The sequence below is a fragment of the Vidua macroura genome, chromosome 1 (genome assembly GCF_024509145.1).
Source record: "Vidua macroura isolate BioBank_ID:100142 chromosome 1, ASM2450914v1, whole genome shotgun sequence".
Lineage (NCBI taxonomy): Eukaryota > Metazoa > Chordata > Aves > Passeriformes > Viduidae > Vidua > Vidua macroura.
Genome location: NC_071571.1, coordinates 118,381,935 through 118,392,970, shown reverse-complemented (window position 1 = coordinate 118,392,970; position 11,036 = coordinate 118,381,935).

Below are 11,036 nucleotides of genomic sequence, written 5' to 3'. Positions count from 1 at the left end.
CAAATGCAGGTTTTTTTACCTAGCTGCTTTCAACTCCATCATTAATGAATTACACCGTCCTTAAGCGATGGGAGTTTAGCAATTGTGTAGGGGCTTCCCACAGCGGCTGTCAGTAAAATCCAAGACCACTTCAACAATGCCCCAGGGGAGAATCAAGTATTTATAAGTTTGAATCAGAAAAGTCAGCATTGTAGTTAATATGCTGCTTAGCGTCTGAAGGCAAGAATGCCTGAAATCGAATACAATTGTGTAAACAACTGTCAGGGCAATGGGAAGGTGCATACCTCATGACCCTGAGTACAAGTCCCTTTTAAAACTTGGTTGCATGTGGTTTTTTCTTCTCAAATTAAAGTGCTCTTTTTCTGTTGTGGCTTTTCTTTTAACAATTGCACAAAGTGATCTTGGGGGAAGAGTCAGTTTATAGTGGCAAATAATTTCTTAAAATTGTCAAAAAGTGAACATTATACTGGAAGTTACCCAGAGTTTGTGTATGTAAGGCTTGCAGAATGCTCATTTACTCTGTTGCAGCTCAGTCTGTGATTTTGACCACTACCCATGAAGGGACACCATATAGTACAGAGGGAAGCAACAAGGATGATGTAGCTCTGGATGTGGAAAATAGGTTCTAAAAGAAAAGATTGAAAGAAATGGCCTTGGTTGGATTAGAAGGAGAAGAATGAGGCTGGGATAGCATAGGAAGAAAGTAATCAAATTTTTTTTGCATTTCAAACATCAAGGATAAGGACAAAATATCATGGATTTAAATTGGAGCTGGCAAGGTTAAAGTTGATTTTTATGACACCTGGATGAACTAGTTGACCTTTAGTAGATCTGCAAATTTAACTTTGGATAAGAGCCTTAAAACACTATCCACAAGACTGCACTCCTGCCTCTAGCACAACAGTTAAAAAGCAGGTGGAACGCTTAGATTCAGTCTTTCAAATCGTATTTCTTTCTCTTTTTTACACTTTTCCTAATCCATAGGCAGGTATGGCATGAGGGTATTTTCAATTCTTAGTGAAGTGTTATAACATACCTACAAAAAGATTGAATAGGCAGAAGAAAAGTAAAAGTGCAAACAGCACAGGCTCTGGAAGGAGTGCTCACATTGGACAGTGTCCTGACTGATAGGCAAGACATTCATTGCTGCCTTTGGTTTGTTGGGGCTTTTTGTTTGTTTTCCTGGCATCTTCTATCCTTATTTAATTTAGCCACAATAAAATAACTTCAGTCTTGGAACGCATTTTGGTGTGGTGATGATAATACTGCTGTGAGAAATGTGGCTTCTAATCTCTTCCCAGTGATGAGAGAATTCAGATCTCAGCATTTCTTAGGTCATGGGGACTACCAGCCATGGGTACACCCCACCAAGTTACACAGTGAATACGGCACTGAGAATTCCAGTTGCAATCTTAGAGACCTTAAATTTGACATCAGTAACACTCAAAAAGAATCAGCCACAGAAGTCCATTAGGGAATCTGGTCCAGTGAAACAACAGCCTTTGAACCATCTGGTTCATAGCAAATTGCCAGTTCTCAAGATTTTATCCTGTGATCCAGGAAATGTGGCTTAATCCTCTATTTTTGGAATCATAAAATGATATTAAAATGCCAGTGTTTTAAATGGTTTTGGCCCTCTTGATTAGACAAAGAAGTCTGGAAGGAAAGTAGCCAAAAACTTTAAAAATGGGCACCAGGAAAGGAGAACTCAAATTTACTACATAACACCTCATTGGTTTTGATCCAAGGCCATTTATTTTATGAGGCTGACAGTTGTTTTTAAATATTTGGAGTTTTAAATGGTGCTTCTTTTGTAGAAGTACTGTAATGACTTTGAGATAGTGCTGGCCCCTGGTGACTTAATAACATCTATTTAGTTAAATATGCGATGTAATAGGAGAATAGATAAAAGCACTATGATTTTTTTTTTATTCACTTTATCATGGTTCCTTTGATTTGCATGACAAAAATCCAGTGTGCTGCAAATATTTCCAGTTTTTGATAATGTTGGTGTCTGTGCTTGCAAGTGGTTCTACACTGTTCCTCCTTATCTATACCATTAGGAATGTGGTGGAGTGAAAATTATCCTTAAGGAAAGTGCAAGTTCAGCAGGATTCCAGTCTACATTGCAAGCTTAGGCTCAAATGAACCTTTTTGATGGGGAATAATGCAAGCCTCTGAGGACTTACTGGAATGCTCTGTGGCAATTAGTTCTGTAATATTATAGTTCAAGTTCCGGCTTTATGTGGCTCAAGAGACTTTGGAATTACATACGGTTCATTTTTCAAAATGCTTTTAGGACTCTTTTTTATCCCCTCTAATTTTCCATCATCCAGTAGTTACGTTCAGTAATATTGTTTGTGATCTGAACTATGATGGTTTGATTCCACCACTCTTTGCCATCAGATTATCATACTGAAAGTCTGCGTCATCTACATGCATGACTTGCAGAGTTGGTGCCAATGGAGCCATTTCTAGGCCACTCTGCTGGCAGTTTTCTGAATTGACTTAATTGGACAGGGAGTGCCAACCAACAGGAATATTCTCGTCAGGACTCCATTTCCTCGTGGTTCTTTGAAATGCATATCAGATGGACATGTGTTCATGACCCTGGAAAGGACTTGGGGCCCTTCTAGAAATGGAGCTCTAGACTGCAATAGTGCTCAGGAGGAGGAAAGTTTTCTTTTGTTTAACCTTGAAATCAGTAGGTCCTTATCAAAGTCTTCCCTGTTACATTCAGCAAAACCTTTTGGATTTTCCCATTATTGCTTTTAGCATAGTTATTGTGCCACCCTAAAAGCAAACTTACAGGATGACTGCATCTACCATTTTGAGATACCTTTTTCCCTTTGGCTTCACTGGACAAAACCAGAAGAAGAACATTCATATTTTTTTAAAAGTGAGGAAAACTTTATGGTAACAATTTCTTTGGGAATGATTGAGATTTAATACACAAGTTCTGAAGTACTCATAAAATGCAGAGAAGTTCCTCTTCTTAACCATTAAAATGTAAAAAAAAAAACCATGATTTTCTCCTACATCTCCAAGGTTGTCACTGGACTGTAAAACAAGTGCTTTGTCCAGTCTTGGCTACACACAGAAAGTGGCTCCAAGAATCTTTAATACTAGACTAAAGCTAAACTGTAAATAGCCTGCTGCCTCTGTTTCTCAGTGTAGCCAAACTGTAGCTCTAAACAATTATGAAAATATATGTTAAATACATAGAAAATACATGCTACTAATAATCTTCTGTTTCTCCTGTCTCAAAAAACATAAAAAAATATGTCAGTGCATCTAGTTTTAGTGATAGACCATCTCCAAATAGCAAGCTGGATTATGTGGCCTTCAGATACCAATACTTTTATTATTTTCTGTGATTAAGAAAATCTGTGAATGATTCATGAGACGAAGTCAAAGCTCAGGTGTTGGTGACTGTTTGTTGAACATGCCTTCCAGAATGTCCCAGTTATTAGCACTCCTCCAGCTGCCCCTTGGCTTTAGCTGGGGTCAAGAGATTGGGATGCCCAACTTCATCTGGCATAAAGGATCATTGCATTAATGAAAGTCCTCAAAACATGGATTATAAAGGAGTGACAAACAGAGCTCAGCTGCAGATAAATAATTTCCCTCTGTGTGCATAAGACTTAATAGTTCTGAGCTATTAAATATAGGAATAAAGATTTTGTCATATATCATTTACTCAGTAGTTATTAAACAACTACATGTTCTGCCCCCTGTGAGAAATTCATTTCTATGTTGAAGTCCTGGGCAGGTCCCAGATTCCATGAAGCATTCTTTCACAAGATTTGAACACTTCTGAATGTATAGTAGCATCTACACAGCAGGGTATTTCAAAATATGCAACAGGCATTCTGGAAAATACACTGGTCATAAAAAAGTGATAAAGTTATACAGTATGTTAATGTTGTTGACACACTTTTTGGGAATGAGGAAATACAAGTTTGCACTAAGGAAATAATTTCAAGTAAAACATTGTATGAAAGGATTGCAAAATTGTGTGATAGACTGTAAATAATAATAGAATAAAATTACAATTGATGGACAATTAAATCTAATTTAATAGCTTGAAGCTAGCATTATGACAAAGTAAAGCAGATAAATTAGCATACGTTGTCTTTAAAATAGAAATTGCTGCATTTAACCAACAATTATTTCACCTCCTAGATACTTTGATTTTATTTCCTTAGTTATAGAGTGTGCTATTTTTAGTGGGCTCCATTATCTGGGAGCATGAGGCAAGACAGAATTTTTTCACACTGGCAAGCTCTTCTCCACAGAGATACTAATGTATACTAAAGTATTGGTATATTTGATACCAGTGTGTGCTAGATGTTTGGCTTAAGGGAACATGTAGCCATATCACAGCAGGCTGTGTCTACAACAATGATTAGTTACTGACAGATCTGCTCTTGTTAGTTCTTATGAAAGACAGTCTTAAAAATTAAATAAATATGCTATTTATTACTATTGTCTCTGTGAAACCCTTCTGTCCATCAGTCTATTTTTTAGTTTAAATATCACTCATATTTTGTGTAAAATGAATGTTTCTTACTGTCTTTGCTCCTAATCACATAGAGCAATCTATCTTTTGGTGTACAAATTGCTCATCCTTATTGCCTGCTTGAAGCTGGGCTCTGCTGTCATCCTGACTACAGCCTGAGGGCTACAGAAGATTCCCAGTAGATGTAGTTTATATGGGTGGGTTACTTGTGCTCTGCATCATAGCACTATTTGGACTGTACTTTTCCTAGTCCATTAGCAAACAGCTGATGGCCTGTTCCTACCTGTCTCAAGATACTCCATATGCCAGATGAGAAAAAGCATGGAACTATTGTACAGACACTGCTAGATACCCCCCCTGTTTGTCAAAGTATTTTTGGTGACCTGTAGTAAGAAAAGCTTCTTTAGTTCCATTTTGGCTATGACATTTTTACTCCAACACAGCTGCTTATATGTTTCATCCCTGTCTCAAGATTTGGCTTTGATGAGCTGTAGGTAAATATACACAAAGCTAGTATTTTAGGAGCCTCACATGCTAGCCTGCTTGCCTGAGAATATGCACAGAGTGCTATTCTCTAGTTTTAGTTTAACTTCATAATTTCCTGGTGTTCAAGGAAAATTGTCAGGAACAATTCCATTATTATTTCATAGACAAACTGTGTGATTTCCACCTCAGACATTAGATTCAAGAATAATCTTTGTAGTTAAAATGAAGTGAGACATGGTGTGCGTTAGCTGAGACAGTCACCTCTTCCATAAATTTGCTTTGGCACCTATTTTGGAAAAGAACTATTAAATACATTATGGAAAGGGTGCATGATTTTACCACCTTATTTGTGATCTTTTCTTTGCCATGGTGGAAAATACCGGTAAACTTTTCTGAAGTCCTATTCTGCAAGTGACTGCACAATTTTGACTCCTGCACTCTTGATTATTTCATTAGATAAATGAAATATTTTTTACTGCCTGGCTCTTCGTGTCACAGCAGGGCCCTATTTCTTTTTTCCTCTAAAACTTTTACTTTTTTTTTTTTCTTTTTCAGACATGGCAGAAAGTTGGGTCTTTTTCACAGGATTCTCTGGTTTTCATTCTTGCTCAAGAAGTCCTGCAAATTTTGTCTTTGGTAAAACAAGTGATTTGGCCCTGCTCCCAGCAGCCATAACACATCCCATTTCATTAATCTGATTTCTAAACTTGGTAAATTTTCATCAATTTTACAACCTTACATAACTTACTAAAATCCTTCTCTCAGCGATGCTTGCATTTTTTTCCTAGATGCCTTTTGCTGTGTAGTTTGCATAGCAGTCAGATTTAAGAGTTGTACAGCACAGCACTGTAGATGTCAGCTGCTAAGCAGAAGAAGAGGGACTGAAGGTTATCTCCAGCACTAGCTCCAAGCTTGCTTGCTCTGACAGATCTGGAGAGAATTAAAGCAATCCCTCTCTCCAAACCCTGTGTCTAGAGCCTGCTGTCTATAAAGGGATGTCTATGCAAGATGGGTTCTCTGTTAATGTTCTTAGAAGGAATCAGAACATTTGATTTTTTGTATTTGCGCCACTCTAAAATAATACAAATCTGGGAAAGAAAGTTTTCTTTTCTTCTAAATATGTGAGCCCTCCACCTACTTTATCAGCACAACCACTCAGCATCCCCAGGATTAAGGTATTTATAGCACATTATTTAGGCACAAAATAAATATGCTTTATTTATATTTAAATATCCAGATATTTACAAAAGAATACCATGAACAAATAGGCACCAAAGTGGGATTCCCCCATTAGTATACGTAGGAAGAGTGCAAGTTAAATTCTGTTTTAAAGCAGAGATATCTTGTAATGTACCACATACAGACTAAACCAACTTGTGTAATTTCAAAATAAAGACAAAATTGTGTTGTCTGGTAGATAGTACATTCATCATATGCATTCAGTCAACTGCATTCAGTCAACCAATAGTAACTACATTCCCTCATTATTGACAAATGTCTTTTCTTTATCTCTGTTTGTAGCTCTGTGTTACTTACAAGAATGGATTTATTTCCTGTTGTGCCTTCCTGTAATATAGAAAGTGGAATCTAGACTTTGAGTTCAGTGTAAAATGCATAAAAATACTTTCAGTATACAAAAGTTAGAACTAAGACCCTTTTTTTTCTAAATATAGATTAATTGAATTAATAAATATAAAATACAGATGAAATAGCTAATTAGATGATTGAACCCATAAGCCATTGGTTATTGTGAACCATTTTTATTTTAACAGCCTCATCAAAGGCTTATATACAATCCTTGCTATATTTCATTCCAGACATAGAGGGTGTCCATGTTTTTAAAGCTTTTCATTAACTTATGTAACCAAACATCTGATCAGCTGCTGGATCAACACCATTAATTCTAGTCCATTCAAAAGTGTTTACAAGGAAGAGAGCACAGGATTCTTTTTTTCTAAGCAGTGGTTTTTGCTTTCAGTTACTTCACTGATTTCTGTTTTCAGCTGTTTTGATCTTTGGGATCAGTACCTGCATCTTATAAATGCTCATGCTGATTCTGGCATGACAGGCTTTCTCTTATTGTGACACTTCACAGTATTCTTTCTATTTTAGTTGCCTTGTCATGGCCATTTCTATTATCTGATCTTAACTGCAAGGTCTGGAATTAAGCCCCCTAATTAGACAAGGCACTCAAGGTTTGGTCCCAGTCCTGTGTCAAGGTAAACTTAGTTTACTTTAGGCTGATCGCCCATCACTTTAAAGATCCCAATATTTATCATTTTCAGTCAAATCTCAGTTTCTTGCAATAATAATTCTGAGGTCTTGCAAAAAAATGTTCTTCATAGGTAATATGTAATACATGAATTATATACATTAAGATGTGCGGCTCAGATCAAATACAGAATTTTAAATAAGTAACCATTCCTCTATAATTAAATCAGCAAGAAGAACAAAAAATTAAGCAACAGTGTATTGATTAATGTTATATTTGTTGTAGGGAATTGCTCAGATAGGACACCTATCAAGTGTCTCTAAGCTTAATATACTACATTTTTTAAATTATATGCTTACATAATTATATGGCCACATTTGACTGCCCAGTGAACAAGATTAGAGACACCTTCTTTCTTTGGTTAGTTATTTTCCAGTATTAAAATAATGACTACTCAGTCTCTCTCACTTGTTTCCATTTAGAGGAAGAAGTTTATTTTTCTTTACTCAGGAAATTCTAAAAATCAAAGGACATATCCATCCTAATGTTCTGGGCATAATGAATTGGGAAGAGAATGTCCTACACTGAGGCTCAGTAAGAGCCAAATTTTGTGCATACTAAGCAATACTTGATCACCTGTATTAACTTAGTGTTTTTCAAAGCTGTTGTGACTTGCTATGAACAAGCAATCAAACAGCAAGCTTTAAAGTGGGATGGCTGACAGCTGCCATTCATACCTTGAAAAGAAAAAACATTTTGCTCCTTGCTTTTGTTTTGGTAGCTTTTAAATAGATCCACTAGGTGGTGCTTGAAATACAGGGGCAACTGGAAAGCATTGTGACTAAGAAATATTAAATTATAATTCCTTAGTCAGCACTACAACAGGAATATTCTTGGCAACAGGAATACGATTGCTATCTAAATGCTTGGGCTCCTCCTTTTCCAGAATTGAGTTTTCTGTATCAGAAGTAAAACTAGATGTTCACCATTATGGAGATGTACTGCTCTCCATTATAAATTTCAGTGGTTCTTCACCTTTAGTACCCTCAGAATAGATTGTTTTCCATTAGTATTATTGGCATTTGAATAAAAAGTTTATGTCCAGACTCAAAGTGATTTGGATAAGTAGTTCTTTAAATGCATTAAATAAAGACAATTCTTGGCATTGCCTCCATGCTTTATCACTCAGAGGAGAAGTTTAACTTCCATCAAGGAGCACAGGAAGACTGTTATGATGTTACAACACACAGCCAGGGGAAGGGGCAGGAAGGCCCCTATGGCCAGTTATGTAGGTATGAATTATGGACACTATTCCAATTTCCTTGTGGAGACCAAGGCTTGTTTTCTCAAGTTATTCCTTAACCATTTGCTATGCAATCCTAATGTAAATCAGCTTCTTTCTTTGGAGCTGTAAAAAAAGTACAGCTGCCCCAGACTTCTTGGTCAGCTGTGCACCAGTCAGTTGCCCAATAATTCTCCTACCTTGCAGTCTGACAATAAAAGCTTCCAGCAAAAGTATTTGTTCCTAACACTGCTTCCCTGTCAAACTGCTGTCCAGTGCCCCAGTGGGAACTCTGAAGTCCCTGCAGCTTCCAGGAGAAGCTGTGACACCTGTAGCCTTCAGACCACTCCAGTTTCCTCTCCTGCCTTGAAGGTGAAATTCTGGTAATCCAGGCCTCCCTCAGCATGTGGTTTTGAGGGAAGCGCCTTTCAAAAGGCATTTCTCTGTTTCTTGCAGACTCCAGGAGAACAAACTCCTTTAATTCATATGGTAAGGGGAGGGTAGATGTGTTGCCGTTGAGCAGGACGGGAATGAAGACTCCAAGTTAGAAGGCAAAGAGAATGAACTCCGATTTATTTCAAATGCACCGCTCTATATATAGAGAACATCGTGCACATTAATTTCATTGGTCTTTGAGTAAAAACATCTCACACCATTGGTGTGCAGTGAATGACACACAGCAGCAGAACATATCTATAAACAATGTGAACAACACGATAGATTAGAGAATTATTTACATTCTTTCCCAACTGCTTCCCAGGCTCTCGCCTGGTTAGAAAACCTTTCTCTTTCTCTCTGACTGAGCTGAGAATACCCAGATAGATGGAGGAGAGGGAGGAAACACACTGAACTTGTGCCTATCCTTCTTCCTTGCCTGTGTGCCTCAGGCAGGTAGCTGAGAACACTCACACCACCTGTTCAAATCTTGCCCAAGGAGTAAGCTGACAAAGATGAGATCATGAGAGGGATCTAATTGATGGGGCAGGTCTAGGAGGGCTTCAGGTCGGGGTGAGGGAGCTGAAGAACTGAAGTGGGGGGAGCCCAGTGGGAAACTCAGGGTAAGACTGAGTGGGAAACTCAGGGTAAGAGGGTGGGGCAGGAATTGGAAGTTCTGCACCAGGAGTTATTGATGATTAGGAAAATCAAATTAATCACAGCTGGAATGGGTTAAGAGACACAAAATAGAACAAAATTAGAGTTAGTCAAGCTTCTGTTATTCAGAGAAAAATTGTTTAAAATTACTGTATGAAGGAAAAGCATGTGTGAATTGCCAAATTGAAGAAATTATAGAGAGGCTATTATTAAGATCTGTAAAGGGTGCACCTGTGAACCTGGAGAATTCAGACCTGATTACTGCTAAGTGCACTGCAGTGAGATTTCATCTGTCATTTAGGTGTAACAGTCTGATTTGCTCATGGCCAAAACGCAAAGACGTTTTTCACTACAAGGGTGGGAAGCAGAGTAAGGTGTACAAACTAGGATGATGTACATGGGAAGCTAACCTTTCACCTTTACATGTCCGCATCATGTAAAGTATTTTTCATGTTTAAAATGTAGTCTATGAAGAAACAACCTAAGGATATTGATCTTAAAGAAAATTAAGGATTTGGGTCACTGGAAAGCTATAGAGAAGAAATTAATCAGAAACTCAGCATTTTGTGGACAGATAATTTACAGGACATGAAAAAATAGGCTTAATTATCTGCATTGCATCTTGGAATAATGATGATATCCATAATCTGAAATATGTAAATTAGAAAATGTTAGTGCAGCTCTTAATTAATATGAAGATGATTGTTCAAAAGCTTCCTCCTCATTTTCTTTGTTATTGTAGATCTGAAATGGATATGCAAGTTTTATAAAGACACTATTTTCTTTCTTCAGGTTGTTGTTGCTGCTAAAGTTTAACACCAGTTTTAGTTTTGTACCTGAGTGCCTCCTTTTCTCAATTTGCCAAACTGCCAAAAATCAAAGTCTTTCTTTTAAAGCAGAAGTCACATTTGGGTAGATCAGGTTGTAGATTTTATTCTTTATTTACCTTATTTATTCACTAAGTTTTTGTGGTGAGTTTTAACAACTTAATTCTTATTTTACTGCTTCTGTTTCATTTTCTTCGGAGGGGGCTGATAAAATCTTTGTTCATGGCAACGTGAGTCTGCTGTGCAGTCAGGGCCAGAACAGTAATTTGTCATCTCAGCAGAGAGCCAAGAAATAAGCCCTTGGCTCTGCAAGTCCTTAAAGTAGGGAGGGAGCTACTCCCTGTGCCAGTCTCAGGATAGACCATCTTCAAATTAAGATGAAGAAGGAGCATGCTCTGATGATTTAAATTTTCAGTGGAAATCTACATAACTGTGTGGTGTTGGTGTTTTAGAAACATTTTCTGGGGTGATCTGTAAGACAGAAAATGGTAAGTTTACAAAGAAGTCAGTCTGAAGACAGGACTGCAGAAATATGCCTTGATTGAAAGCCAGATCACACAGCCTTTGCAAAGGGGAGAAAATAAGTTTCTCTGCTTTTTAAAATCTAGAAAATAG